The 14,090-nt window shown below is 35.8% G+C and overlaps 1 protein-coding gene across 11 annotated transcripts in view; it reads left to right on the top strand.

The window, feature by feature from the left end:
- The window catches only part of By (focal adhesion protein tensin), a 173,276-nt gene that overhangs the window by 78,724 nt on the left and 80,462 nt on the right, over positions 1–14,090 (top strand). For 2 of the 11 annotated variants that reach the window (XM_072889771.1, XM_072889751.1), the window contains exon 1: positions 11,864–12,026. The exons of 6 other annotated variants lie outside the window; for them this stretch is intronic. The gene's annotated coding sequence lies outside the window, so the exon portion shown is untranslated. 3 more of the 11 variants (XM_072889810.1, XM_072889820.1, XM_072889742.1) reach the window with 3 other exon arrangements.

Genomic DNA, 14,090 nt, shown 5'->3' with positions numbered 1-14,090 from the left:
TAAATATTGAGATACTACTCTGCCTGAGCTGATATGGAAGTATTTATTGTAAGGTCCGTCGCAATACATTCGTAGTGCAATTGTTGTATTAACGAGAAGTGGTAATGCTATTTACTGATGTTAATAGAATATAAATAACAGTTTAAAATAAAATAAAAAAAAACTCTATTTCTTTATATTACTTCTTAATATGAACTTAATTTAAATGTAGAGTTACTTTCAAGTTTTATTAAAAATATCAGAATAAAAATAGTGGTGCAACATCCATATATTTTTGTCTTAATAATCTACATAATTATACACTTGATACAATTATCATTCTATTAAATTATTACTGATAAATTCAGATCTTACTATCACACACGATAAGAACTTGCGAGTCGCAAAAATACATAATATATCCGTAACAATGTCGTTTGTCTTCATTTCGATCCTATCTCAATCTCGGAAGAAAACATGCTCGCTTCGTCATTGATGATCGATCCTACCATCGCGTCGCCCGCGTTGATAATCACAATGATCGATCATTTACCCGACGAGGACACACGCGTTGATTAAGGGCCACGTTTCGGGGTCTTCACGCTCGCCACGTGCGTGGGCGTGATCCGTCTTGATGCGAGCCGCCGCGATGCACGCGTGCGATGTGCACGTGCACGCTCGTGACTCACGGTAAGCATTCTGCCGCGACAAACCGGTAACCAACGCGGCCATTACACCACGAACGCCACTTTGTCGCGGCCTCGCCCGTCTCGCGCCGCTCTTAAAGTCGTCGCGTTTATACAAGTGTCGGCGGTCGCGAGGATTCACACCGTCTGTCACGCTTGTACATACGTTTGCGAGCGGAACGAATGGATTTAGGAAAGGGAGATGAACGATGACGACGGACTTCCAACGACGAAGAGATTGCGCGCGCGCGCTGATGTATGTATGGCCGTTCAACTCTTTCGCCGCTCCGTGATGGATTGCGCGGACTTTTCGAGAGTGAAACTGGGCGTTTCGTGCCCAGGAGGCGCATATTGTTATGAATTTAGTTTGTGATATATTTCGCGACAAGCAGGAATTTATCTGCGGGATACAACGGAGATGAATGTGGCTGAGGAAAATTGAACGCTTTTGCGAAATAGTAGTTCCCTCACGGGAGACTGAAATTGAAGATACATGTGTTGAACTATAAGTCAGTTTTAAGATACTTTTACGTCTTGATGACTTGGCATTAATAGTTGTCAGCGTCTCTGTTAGCTTCGTACACAAAGTTTCGTGTAAAAAGTCGACTGTATCAAAAATAATATTATGATACGTTATATCAGGCTAAAATAGAATAGAACTGACAGTATATCCCAGATAACACGTACATACATATTTGTTTCGAAAACATTTCACAAATGATTTGTTGAAAGGTTTATAACCGGTTTTTAAAAATATTTCTGATTGCACGAAATTAAAATGTCCACTCGAAAAATTAAGACAAATAATTTTGTGAAAACCAAAGTTTAAAAAACGATAAAAATACTGCTCTTTTTCTTTATCAGTGAAAAAAGAGAAAATTTGCTTTCTTACAAAATTAATAAAATAATCCATTTATATATCCAGACAGTACCAAGTCATTTATATAACAAAGTTTTAGTTATTTAAGATTTTTTTAGACATCTTTTAGTCGCTATAATTTAATTCTATTTATACTGTTGTTACAGTATATACTATTCGTTATATATTGTTTTTCTGCGCAATTCTTAGCGCAAAGACTATACACTATATTTTATTACGGCATGCTTTTTCTGCAGATATCACTAATTTCTTTTAATTAGAACATTTTTCATAATTCAATTCACATTAATTGTATTTAAGAAGTAAATTACTTATTAAATTACTTATCGAAGTTTAGCAATTTTATAAAGCAAAGTATAAGAATCTGCTATTTGTTAGTAGAAATATTTTATCAACAATTCTGTTAGTTAATTCGTTAATGTCAGGCTGCAAAATCATACAAAGTTAACATATGCCTTGATAAAATTCCACGAATGCGACATTGCGACATAGCCATTTGTGATGGTCCTTTTTGTGCGTTTGCTTAATTAACAGACCTATTCCAAGTATTACTGAATTGCTCTCTCGAACCACAGGGGGTCAATACGACTCTAACACTCGGTAGAACTTGTCTTTTTTCGAGTAAATATTGCCATTTGTCTGGCGCCGATGAATTATGATCGGCAATAAATCCAAACAGGCGTCGCGAAATTTGCGTTTGTGGTTATTCCTTTATTCAACCCTTTGAATTCGCGCCGCGAGCTCTAGCGCAAATGCATAGGAACAATAATGTTGTAAATTACGAAATTAAATTACACTATAATACATACATACATAATTATTAACGAATATATACAATTCATACATATATGTATATTTATTGTATATGTATTCCACATAAAAGCTATTGAAATGATTTTGCATAATCACAAGCTATTATGTGTAATTACTATTTCCTTTAACAACTGTTCATTGCAATAACAGCGCGCTCAAGAAAAGCTTGAAATTAAACCGTGCTAATCAGATTTAACGGTAGCAAATTTCTAGAAGAATTCTAAAACAAGGTTTTAATTACGCTCCAAAAATTATTAAAATTTTTATAATATTAAAGCCTTTTTCTTAATATATATATTTTTTGATATAAATATTTGATACAAATATTCATTAACTCAGTTAAATAAGTAAAAACATTTTTTAATGAGTAAAACAATAATTAATATCTTCAGTAACTAACAGCTCGGAACTCTGGCTCGAGTTTAAGTCGCTGTCCAACAAGACTATTAAGATTCTCCACTTGAGCAGCGACGTAAATTTGTGTACCAAGTTTCTACGACCCCGAAGAAACCATCTCGGATGGTAGCGCGCGATAGCCATTTGTTCTGTCGCCCAGCGTTTAACGCCAGAACGGAAAAGAAAGTTAACACCGCGTGTGCGCTTATAGTTCTCTTCCTTTCTCTGTGTCTTTTTACATCCTTTCGTCTTCCAACTGCGACACTTTATCGCGTTTACGAATCAGCTGCGGGTCTCGACGGAATGGCAACACCCTTATACGAGAGGAAGACGCGTGGGCACGCTTGCTTTTATCCACCTTGCGTCCTCCGAAGAAGTCATCAAGCACCCCGTTCGAAGGATTTTACGACTGTCGAGTGTAAGCTAGTATTTAACGCTAGTAAAGCAAACGACGGCGCTGGCGATTCGAATGTCATGGCTTTTACGACGTTTAAAGATTGACATTGCATAGCGCCAGCTCGATGTCGCGGAATCGGTTAGGTTCGCGCGCGCAAAATTATGCAGGCAAGATATTTGCATATATTAATAAGCTGACACGCGTATTTGACACGTGAATAGTTTGATTGATTATGTCATGGAATTCACCTGGAACAGTACTTATTTGATGTTACTATCGTTTACTCACTGCTGTTACGTTACCACGAGATTTCTCTCGTCCGCGCGCAACTGGTCACGTGTGCGAGAGATAATGATTAAAGTTTCACGCAACTTGTTTCAGAAGATGCGTAGCTCTTTGAGTTTATTCTACGGCGAACTTAAGATTTTTTTTCGGCCAAGAAAAAATTTTACCGAATACATTTTTTTAAGACTATTTATTTATTTAGCTACGACTCAAGTCAAATTCAGCAAATTCTATTTTATTTAATATGTATGTGTTATATAGTTTATTTAATTTATTGTTATATTATATTATTATTTAATATACAACGTTAATTTCTCGTATTGTTACTGTTACATCTGATAAATATTGAATATGTTTTATTTCGGTATATCTTTTTGCGCGCAGAAATGCATAAATAATATCGCGGGAGCGAGGACAGGCGTAAAAGGACGGTGCATTTTCAAAAAAATAACTAATCGTCGCGCGCTCCGGCATAATAATTCGACGTTTAAAGGTGAGAAACTTCGTGTTGAAGTAAGAGAATCTTCAGCTTGTCCGCCAATTAAGAAAAGATATGATATCCAGCGTAAGAACCTGCAAGTTAAAACGAAAAGCCCGTTTGCCTCGCGAAGCGCAATTTCCCAGCAACGCGAGGCGATTCTTCCACTTTCGTTTTCACCTTTCTCAGCCAGTTATGCTAATTTTATCCCCGCTCTTTTCCTTTTTTCCCGGTGCGTCGTCTCGATAATATTAGATCATTAAATCGTCCGTTGTCCGTGCAAACCCGTTGTAACCCCAGCCCCCATAACCGGAGATGAGAAATGGCGAGTAAAGGCGCGTTCGGTGTGTATGCAAATATTTCAGGCTTCGTATCCGCGGCGGATTTAAGTGATTTTTAAATAACACGCGATACACACTGCTCGCGGCCCATTATCGCTTGATATCTGACGCGATTTCGCGAAGAATTCTCCATGTAATATTCCATGTAATATGATGCATACTTTGAGGAAACAAATCTCGATGTAATTTCCGATTCAAACTTGATGTTTTATCGTTTTTCAACTTTATTGGTTTTTTTAGTGAAGAATTTTGCAGGCGTATCTACGATATATTTTATATGTTATCAAAAAAATTTATAGCGTTAGTTTTTGCACGCATTATTTTTTCTCTTTTTCCATGCATATTAATAATATGAACATACATATAAGAGATTTAGGAAAATATACTTAAAATGAAAACATTTCAAATTACGAAGGATTTTTTACAATTGTTTTTGATGCATTTTGATGCTTTATTAATTAAGTTGAATAAATGACACGTGCTTTATTTGCATATTTTACAATATAAATCTCAAAGAATATACAAATAAGAATAACATGAAGATGGAAAATGTGCGAAATATTTTCCAAAAATCATTAATGCGCGCTTTTGATTAGTCCAGCGACTACGTCCTCGCCGTGATCTCGGCGACCTTGGAGAGCCGTGGCTACCACAACATCGGCGAATAACCTCACCTGGCCTCATTCACTCGTCTTTCCTCGCTACCCCTTGTCCACCTACCAATCTCATCCTACATCGGATCGATCTTAAGCGTCTTTCACACTGAAAATGTTTGTACAACAGTTTAGTCTAATGAAAAAAAACAAATTTTAATATGACATTATCATGAACAATACGTATGTAAAAAATTAAAATTTATCTCATTAAATCGCTAAAGATGAATAATACAATGAGTTAATAATGTCAAAGAACCATAGATCTTTGATAAAATATCTTTGTTGAGTGATCGGTACTTGAACAATTCGTTAGCCATTAAGTGCAATCGAAAGCTTTCTTCTGGTCCTCGATATCCTGTATAATCAAGACACTCCAACACTTTGGAACAAAGTACTCTCGCATTGATGAGTGTTTTAGTACGTTGGTGAAAAGCGAAGAGTGTGTGTTGAAGTACGACATCACGTCTTGTAATTCACACAGTAGTTGAATAACATTAATAAAAGTTAAATATTCTGCATTCTTAAGTTGTGTGGCATTTTTGTCCTCTTAGCATCGGATTATTAAATTGATATGTACATTTTGAATATTATATTCTACATTTCTTCGTAATTATTATAAGCGGTCCAAATCCTGTGGATCAAAATTGTCACTAAAATTCCGATGCTAGTGCTATTCTATTAGGCTTGTTATTAGACTAATTTCATGTCACTTGATCACTCGTTCAAAAATAGACACAAGTATGCGAGGGGCAGCTGAGAAAGATCGTAACATTTTATTATCGCATGAGAAAGTGGGTCATCTGACAATCGATTGTACGGTAAATCATTTAAATATTATCAATTTAAATGTATTCTCAGTCGTCAGACTTCTCGGAAATTGAAACAATTCCACTGATGGGATTCATCTGTGTTTTCCGCGCACACGTGCGTGCTTATGTGGGTCAGTGAGACGATCAAATCAGCGTAAATTCTCCTTATCGATAGATGTCTTATCGAGACTAAATACAAAAAGACTTCATAGTACTACGAAGATAAGGAAGCGCCTACGTCGTTGGACGTTCATTCATTTCGCGTTGATGCTTGTTCTAATTAGCATCGGTTAGCTTTGAAGTCAATTAAAGAAAAACGAAGCTTATCACATATTCGCCTCCGAGTCAACCGGATGTTGTGGAATCGTTGTTTTGCAACAACACTCTTTATAAGGCTAATCTAAATCAAGTTCCAATCTATAGTACACAAGTCGCTAGAACCACTTTAAAATATATGTTATAAAATTTTTCAAAATTTGATACGACCGTCTTTTCTCTCGGAAACAGTTTTGTGGGATTTCTGAAGCATCTTTCACGTGTAGCTTCATGAAAGAAGTAGAAAGAGTCTTGATATTGTTAAGTTAGAGAAAGTGCATATCCACTTTCTATTTAATAAAACTCGTGTTTCTCCAGTTACGAGGAAGTTTCGAAAAGCATGGTATCCAGAAATTTTGAGAGGAAATTTCATGAAAACTTGTTGCTCTTTTCACTTTGCAGAACTTTTGATACACTTCGTATGCACTTCGGGGAATAGAATTTTATTCGAAGTTGTTCTCTTCTCACGTGCGTCCCGGGACCACCGAGTTTGCTAAATTTCTAACACATCCATTTCCGGCGCCACTCCTCCTTCGAGGAACAATAAAATATACCGCGTTCGTTAATATTTCACGCGGACATTGTCATCAACGGCTATCTAAAGTATTTATGTTAGGGGAAACCAGCCAGTCGTCATTCGTTCACGCGTATTTGTGTAACTCGCACGGAGGACGCGAGAAAGCCATTCACTCGCTGTAAAATATTCTGGTAGCAACGGCAGTAACTGGAAGCAATAATTTCTACGGCGACTTCGCGACATTCCGGTTTTTTTCTTCTCTTTCTCGTATGCGTACTTTAGTACACTGAGTGGCCGGCCGGCCAACCGGCCGACATCGCATTCGGAAAGGAATGCAAACACGATGGAACTGTGTGCGCATTGCTTATGTACCCACGTGGGTGGTTGGCTAAAGTGGGTGGCTGCTTGGCCGATGGGAGAGTGCTGCCTCAAGTGCCCACTGTGCTCGACTCCAAGAGCTTATAACCCCTGGTTTACCTTTCTGTCGACCTTCGAGACATCAAACTGAAAAGGCTTTGTCGACGATCGAATATAATATTAATTATTTTTAAAAATCAATAGCAGAATTTGGGATTAACATTACGATAGAATAATAATAGATTGTGTTTGACAAAACATTTCAAGAAAAATTATAGATACCAAATCTTCAATATAGTTGCAATTAAAAATAAGAATTGAAAATTGTCGAATAGTTTGACGATAGAATGAAATTTGTGAATTTTATAATTTTATTTGTCAGATGCGGTAAAACGAAACTATTGAAAACACTTGTGACTTGTGAATTTTAATTTAAAATCCATATTATTAGATATACATTTTATTGGATTCTATTATTGATAGAAAATATAAATACAGTCCCATATAACCTTGTGTAACCCATATGTAGCGTAATGCGACATGACGCGGATTATTTGCCGAACGATTGCGTGACACCGTCGTTGTATCACGCTGCTGATATGCGAGCAGCTCGGCGGGGCCATTAAAACTTGAGCCGCAATAACACTCGGTTTCGCACGCACCTTTGGCTCCACGTGGCGACGATAACGTTTATGAAAACGTTGCTGCTCGACTTTATGACGCGTGATAGCGACTTAACAACTGGGACGATACCGCTAGGAAAGATACTACAATCTGCGCAAAACTCGCAAAAACGATAATCGCCCTTCTTCGGCTCGAAGTTGTACGCAAAATACTAGCGTTAAAACTAGTGATGCAAGTATCTGCAAAATTAATAAAGATATCAAGTTCTGATGTTTAAGTTTCTATATATTATATATATATATATATATATATATATATATGTGCTATAACATATGTATATCAAGCTATAAATACAATTTGAAGACGTATAAAAAAATTTTCCGGATATTTCTCTTCTGTAAATTTATTCTTTGATCAATCAAGGAGATTGCTAAGTCACTTTGCTAATATAAGAGGGGAATGTTTATGCTTAAGTAGGTATATATATATATATTTTTTTTTTATGTTACAAATTGAAAACTAATCAAAAACTTTCAATTAAAACAATTTAGGTTTTTTGTGTAATATTTAATTGTGAGATATATAAGTATATAAAATATTTATTATTTCTTATCTTTTTAAGCGAGATGATAAAAAAATTTTCATTTTCTTGTAATTATATGTAAATATTATAATTATTCTAAAACTTGAATAGTTTTTATCTATAATCTTACTGTTGTATCTTTTTATTTTAATTTGCTAATGACATTTGTATTTATAGCGCTGAAAACCATCCATGTATTATATAAGACCCTTTGTAAAATTAAATTTTTCAAAAACTATGTGATGAAATCACTTGAACTTCAAATAGTCGATTATTCCAATAACGTTTTACAAAAATTGCATACAATTCTTATTATTTTTTATGGAGCTGACAAATTTCATTAAATCTGTGTATAATTCTCTTTGCTTCGTATCGTTGTTTAACTGCTTTTTACGAAACACAAGCCAATTGAGGTCAAACTAGACAACGTCAGTGCGCTTAAACAAAATTCTCGATTAATTAAAACGTCGAGCTAGCATACACGCCTAAAGCGTTTTGACGCGACTCAACTCAAGTGCAATCAGCAGTCGCAGCAGTTGAACCGATCTCATGCGGTCTCGTCTCGCGGCGTGCATCTTAATTACTCTCGCAAATACACGCCGCCGGCTGGGCCGGGAGACAAATTGCATTCCTCGACGGGGCCGATCGGAGTGCAATTATATGACGTCTCATAACTCAGTCTCTTCTTCGTGCCTGTGGCTCCATTGTACGCCGTCCTTGCGCGACCGGCACCGACACGGCTGCCGTCGAAGATCAGTCTCGCACGCAAAGACGCGAGGAACGCACGTGCAAACCTCGCGTTCGCGCAAACGATCGGCGCGCGTAGGACGCGTAGATAATCCTTTTCCGCGTGGTGATATCCTGCCAACGTTTTCCCCCGTGTATACGTGTACATGTTGCGCGACGTGGGCGTCGTGCCCACATTCTCCAATGTTCTCTCCGCCGTTTTCCAGAGCTCTTCAACGTTCTCCGGTGCTCCTTAACTCGCTCTCCGTCAACAGATCGTTGAGATCTTGACGGAAGTCTTGGTTGTTTTAAGCACTCCTCGCGCTCCGAGTTACCTTCCCTCCTCATCATTTTTGCGTACTGTATTTAATATTTAAAAGAGTGCTGCATACGAAATAGGTAGGTTGAAGACAGGCATTTCGCGCGAACCGTTTAATCTTTCATGCTCGAGCTGACATATTTCATTAGCTCCACGACGCTTTCTATCTTTATTAATTATAAATATAATACTTTTGCAACGTGAAATCAGAGTCTTGAGACTTGCAATTACTCATGTCGTGTACTTTGGTTCAAACTATATTATGACTAATCAGAAATGACAACGTACAAAAAAATCCGCCTGCTAATTATTTAATTCGATTTTTATGTCTCAAATCTCGACTCGGTCAGGTATATCGTCGTTTTTGCACGAAAAAAATCGATCGAAGCAGATAAGACGCGATAACGAATCGCTAATGATATCAGTGTTATATAAGATCCTATTTTTATCTGATAAAAGGTACTTAGCGATTTTCTAACAGTATTGTTGCGAATAACAGACTCCAATAACCACATGGAATAGCTGCGATTAGAAGGCCCATTTGCTGTAATACACTCATTGTTTGGCCCCGAACATGTGATATATATATGCTCATACGTATAAAGCCGAGATTAACCGCGCCGATAAGCGAATTAATTAATTCCCGAATTACGGCGAAGTGCGCACACCGGCTCTAATTAACTCGGCTCGTTTAAGATTGCGATCGCGCGCGGCGTCACCTGCGGTCTCCCCCGCGACGGGCAATACTTCCTCCACTGTTATCTTCGCCGATGTCACTGTTGTCACTTTAACGTGCGACGAATCGCACGTCCGCTTCGTTACATAAGTGCGACCGACGTATATTGCCTCACAGTGAAAAACGCCAACATCCATCGTGCCTCGCGGCTTCGTAAATTCAGGTGATAGTCTTAAACGCCGATTAAATTTCTGTAGTTTTTAAAGAAATTGTTTCAAAGGCCGCTACAATTAAATATTTATCAATATTCGTGAATTTTGAAATAAAATTTGTGTAAAATGTATTTTTTATAAAATCCCGATAAATATATAATAAGCACACTTTTTTTCGCGTGCTTATGTGTTTTAAAATATTACGTCAAGATAAAATCGTTTAAGTAATATTAACAGCGATAACGTTGCGTCGTAGCTAACAGAGATGGCATTCATATAGGCGTAAAATTAGTTAGGATTTAATCAAATTATTTCTGACCGTAACTATCATTAGTTTCAAATTCGCGATATAACTTTATGGGATTCGTAAATTTAGCGGATACTAAACTTAGCGAATACTGGTAGTATTTAATGGTAAATGAGGAAACGCTTTTACTGTCGTCGCTGTCATCATTTGCCTCGGTACAACTGCGACAAATGTTCTTATTGGATACGCAAACATAAACGCGCGGCCTTCGCCGTCGTTACTGCAGCAAACTTTGCGGATGCACTTGCGACAATCTATAGTTTCATGACCTAGAATTAAACGTGACGTATACGAATAATAATTATTATCACCGTTTAACAGTATTATGAATGTGACATATGTGGATAATAGTTATTATTACCTGCACTTAATAGTGTCTTGTGATGTACTAACAACATCGAGGCTGATATATGTAGATTTAATCTTGCTATAAACTGGATTGATGTAGTAAATCTCTTTCTTTCTCTCTTTTACTCTCTACCAGGATTTTTCCTCCAACTATATATATATTTTTTTTTGTATAATTATAATAATTTCAAATAATTTTCCAGATTTTTATTTTATTAATTTATAATTGTGTATAAAAAAAAAATATAATAATATTGTAGATACTTTTGTAGTATTAGTTTTAAAAGTTGAATTAATTTCTTAAAGAGCTATATCATTTAATTGGCCCCAGGCCAGTTTGTTTGCGTGTCCACACTCGCGATATAGCAAAGGAAAATTAATCAAATGTGATCTATAGTCATCATCCCGGATGTGTTCAGTGAATCATACAAGAGCTACACAGTGAATATTATTTTTAATGCCTTCTAGTTTTATGCAGAATAAAATTATAGCCCGTTTTTATAACGTAAGAAATATATCTTGACTATTTTTAAGATTTTTCAATGAGAAAGAAATTTATTCCAGCCTCACCTTTATCCTTTGTCGGATATTTATTTCAAACAAGCATCATTATTATATTATATTATATTATAAGAGTATTATTATATTGAATTAAATATACGACTTTTCTTTTAAAATAAATCTGTCCATTTCGGTCTTCGAAATAAATTTATATCAACTGACTGCAACCAATCTATCACTTCGTTTATACCATCCATACAATTCGCAAATAACAGAGAATGCTCGAAATTGGGAAAAAGTTGGATACTTTTTTTTTAATACCCTGAATACATCGTCGCTATCGCGGCGCGATTTTTTTTTTTACCTTCTCTGGGTGAGAAAATGGGAAACCTCCCTTCTTCGATCGCGCGTCGCAAGCCTTGGTTACGCAAGCACGGGTCGCGCGTCATTGCAGCTGCAGCAGGGATCCCCGTTGCAGTTTCTGCCGTCATCCCCACTATCGACGACGATCGGTGCGACGCGGCGAAGACGAAGAGCACGCCGAGGTCCGAGGTCCTCGCGGTGAACGGCACATGCGACGCACGTCTCTCTCTTTCTCTCTCTCTCTCTCTTTCTTTTTCTCTTTCTCTCGGTATCTTGTGAGCGCGGATCGTGAGCGCGCGGACCAGTCGATGTACGCGCACACGTGTGAGCACACGTATGAGAGATGCACGCGAGCACGCGTGAGAAACTCGCGAGTTGTCTTTAAATCGCGTTGTTTTCTTTTGAGATAGGGAAATCCGGCACAAGACAGAGATCCCGAAAATACTTATTTAGGACCGGTAATTGCGACGAATTTGCAAAGCTAAACGATTTTTTTAAATTCGCGTTAAATGAAATTCACGATAAATTGCGCTTCGAAAAGTTTTTTCCGAAAAAACTGAGTTATTCCATTATTTGAAGCTGCTATTGTGGGATCTGTGTTATATAAATTGTGAAATTAGATTTTCTGAACTATGTGTCATATGCATAGTTTTTATTTGTGATTGTGAATTACGAGTATGTTAAAAAACAAAGAGATTTTTTCTAAATAAACCAGAGTGTTGTTTTTTAAATTAGTTGTTTTTTAATAAGGACTTTGTAGTATGATTAAAAAATTGGCGATTATATCTTGTTGTACTGGATTATACATGATCTCATAATCCAGAGTGAGACGTATCTGTGTTCTTGGAGCATTTAATACTGATTCATATTAACGAATATTATCAAACATCATAAAAAAAATTTCTTATTTATTTAATACTTTATTTCTATTATAATAAAAATTTTTCTCGCAATTAGAAAAAAATCGGCAACAGTTAAAACATATAATAAAATAATAATTTATTTTAATTAAAAATAATTCGATATGCAGTAATTCATTTAATATTAATAGAAAAGTTAAAAAAAATGACTTACATTATATATGTACATGATGTGAAGAGATTTTAATAATTATCTATCTTCTTATCTATTTTGCATATCGATTTGCGCATTGACATTTAAACTAGAAGTAATAGATATTATACAAGGTATAAAGTTCAAAACCGCATATTAATAAATTTTTTTTACGAATATTATTACGCAGATTGTGTTTTTATATTCAAATAAAATTGCCAAAAATATATTGCTTAATATATACTACAATTGTATGTGCGTTATGACGTAAAGTGCAGAGGGCGATAAAGTTATGCAAATATTTGTATGACTGTTATAAGATAAAATGCCTGATATGGTTGAAACTGGCAGAATTAAAAAGGAAGAACTATAATCCGATTATATTTGGCTGGTTACCGCCCGACAGAATTATGCATTCAGCCATATTTTAATGCCGATGCGTAACAGACGCGTGGGCGGCGACGATCTTGAATTACTGTTAAGAGATGTTATTATACTACGAGAAAGTTATTGGTCCATGAAATACGCGTCCCATATTTCAAAGATTAATTATAGAAAAGAGTATTTAATTCCATTATTTAAAATACTACATTTTTTTTCCTAATTTAACAATTTATTTTATGATATTATAGCTTTCTAAAGAAAATTTATACAACGATAAATATTACAATTATATAAACAAAAAATAAATTATTTAATACAAAATATCAAATTGTAATCTATTGTAATTATATACTCAATTTATTGAAGAGAATCGGATGTCAAGTTATCTTTATTCATTTTAGATTTCTAAAAAGTTAATGGCTTCATTATATGATGATATGATGTGTCTCACAAAGTATAGAGGTTTCTTTATTCATGCTTGCTTTGCTCGTGATCATTCCCACGTGTTTCCGCAACACGTAAGCTGATGGCAATGCGTGAGAGCGATAATTGTTTACTTATCTTGCGTCATAGACATCATCCAGCATTGCTTGTCATTGCATAATAGAAGTAATAACGACAATAATGATGCGGTTTTCGTTAGAAAATCTTTCTCATTGCGTGTAATTATAGTTAAAATTAGACGTAATAGACTTTGGGAAACTATTTCATATAGAATACATTGCTGTATATTGTGCTCATCTCTCTGGACCACTAGAGTCCATCAATTGACCTTTCCGTTACCAATCCATCCCAGTGAAATGTAATACCGCTGGGACAATAGCGACCTATATACTACTTTCATCGAGATGTACATATGCGTGTGTCACAAAGCGTGTAATTATAGATTTTAAAATAATAAAATAATAAAATAATATCATTAACGCATAAAAGAAGAGCCTTATTTAAAAGTAGAACAATAAAAAGGAAATTATAGAGATCACTTTGAAAATATTACAAACAAATAATACGGCTGTAGAGAGCAGGGATCTAAAAGATAGCGGTGACAATTCAAATATTAAAATAGAATAAAATAAAATAAAATA

The sequence above is a fragment of the Anoplolepis gracilipes genome, chromosome 1, assembly GCF_047496725.1.
Source record: "Anoplolepis gracilipes chromosome 1, ASM4749672v1, whole genome shotgun sequence".
Lineage (NCBI taxonomy): Eukaryota > Metazoa > Arthropoda > Insecta > Hymenoptera > Formicidae > Anoplolepis > Anoplolepis gracilipes.
This window is presented reverse-complemented; position numbering and strand designations above follow the sequence as displayed.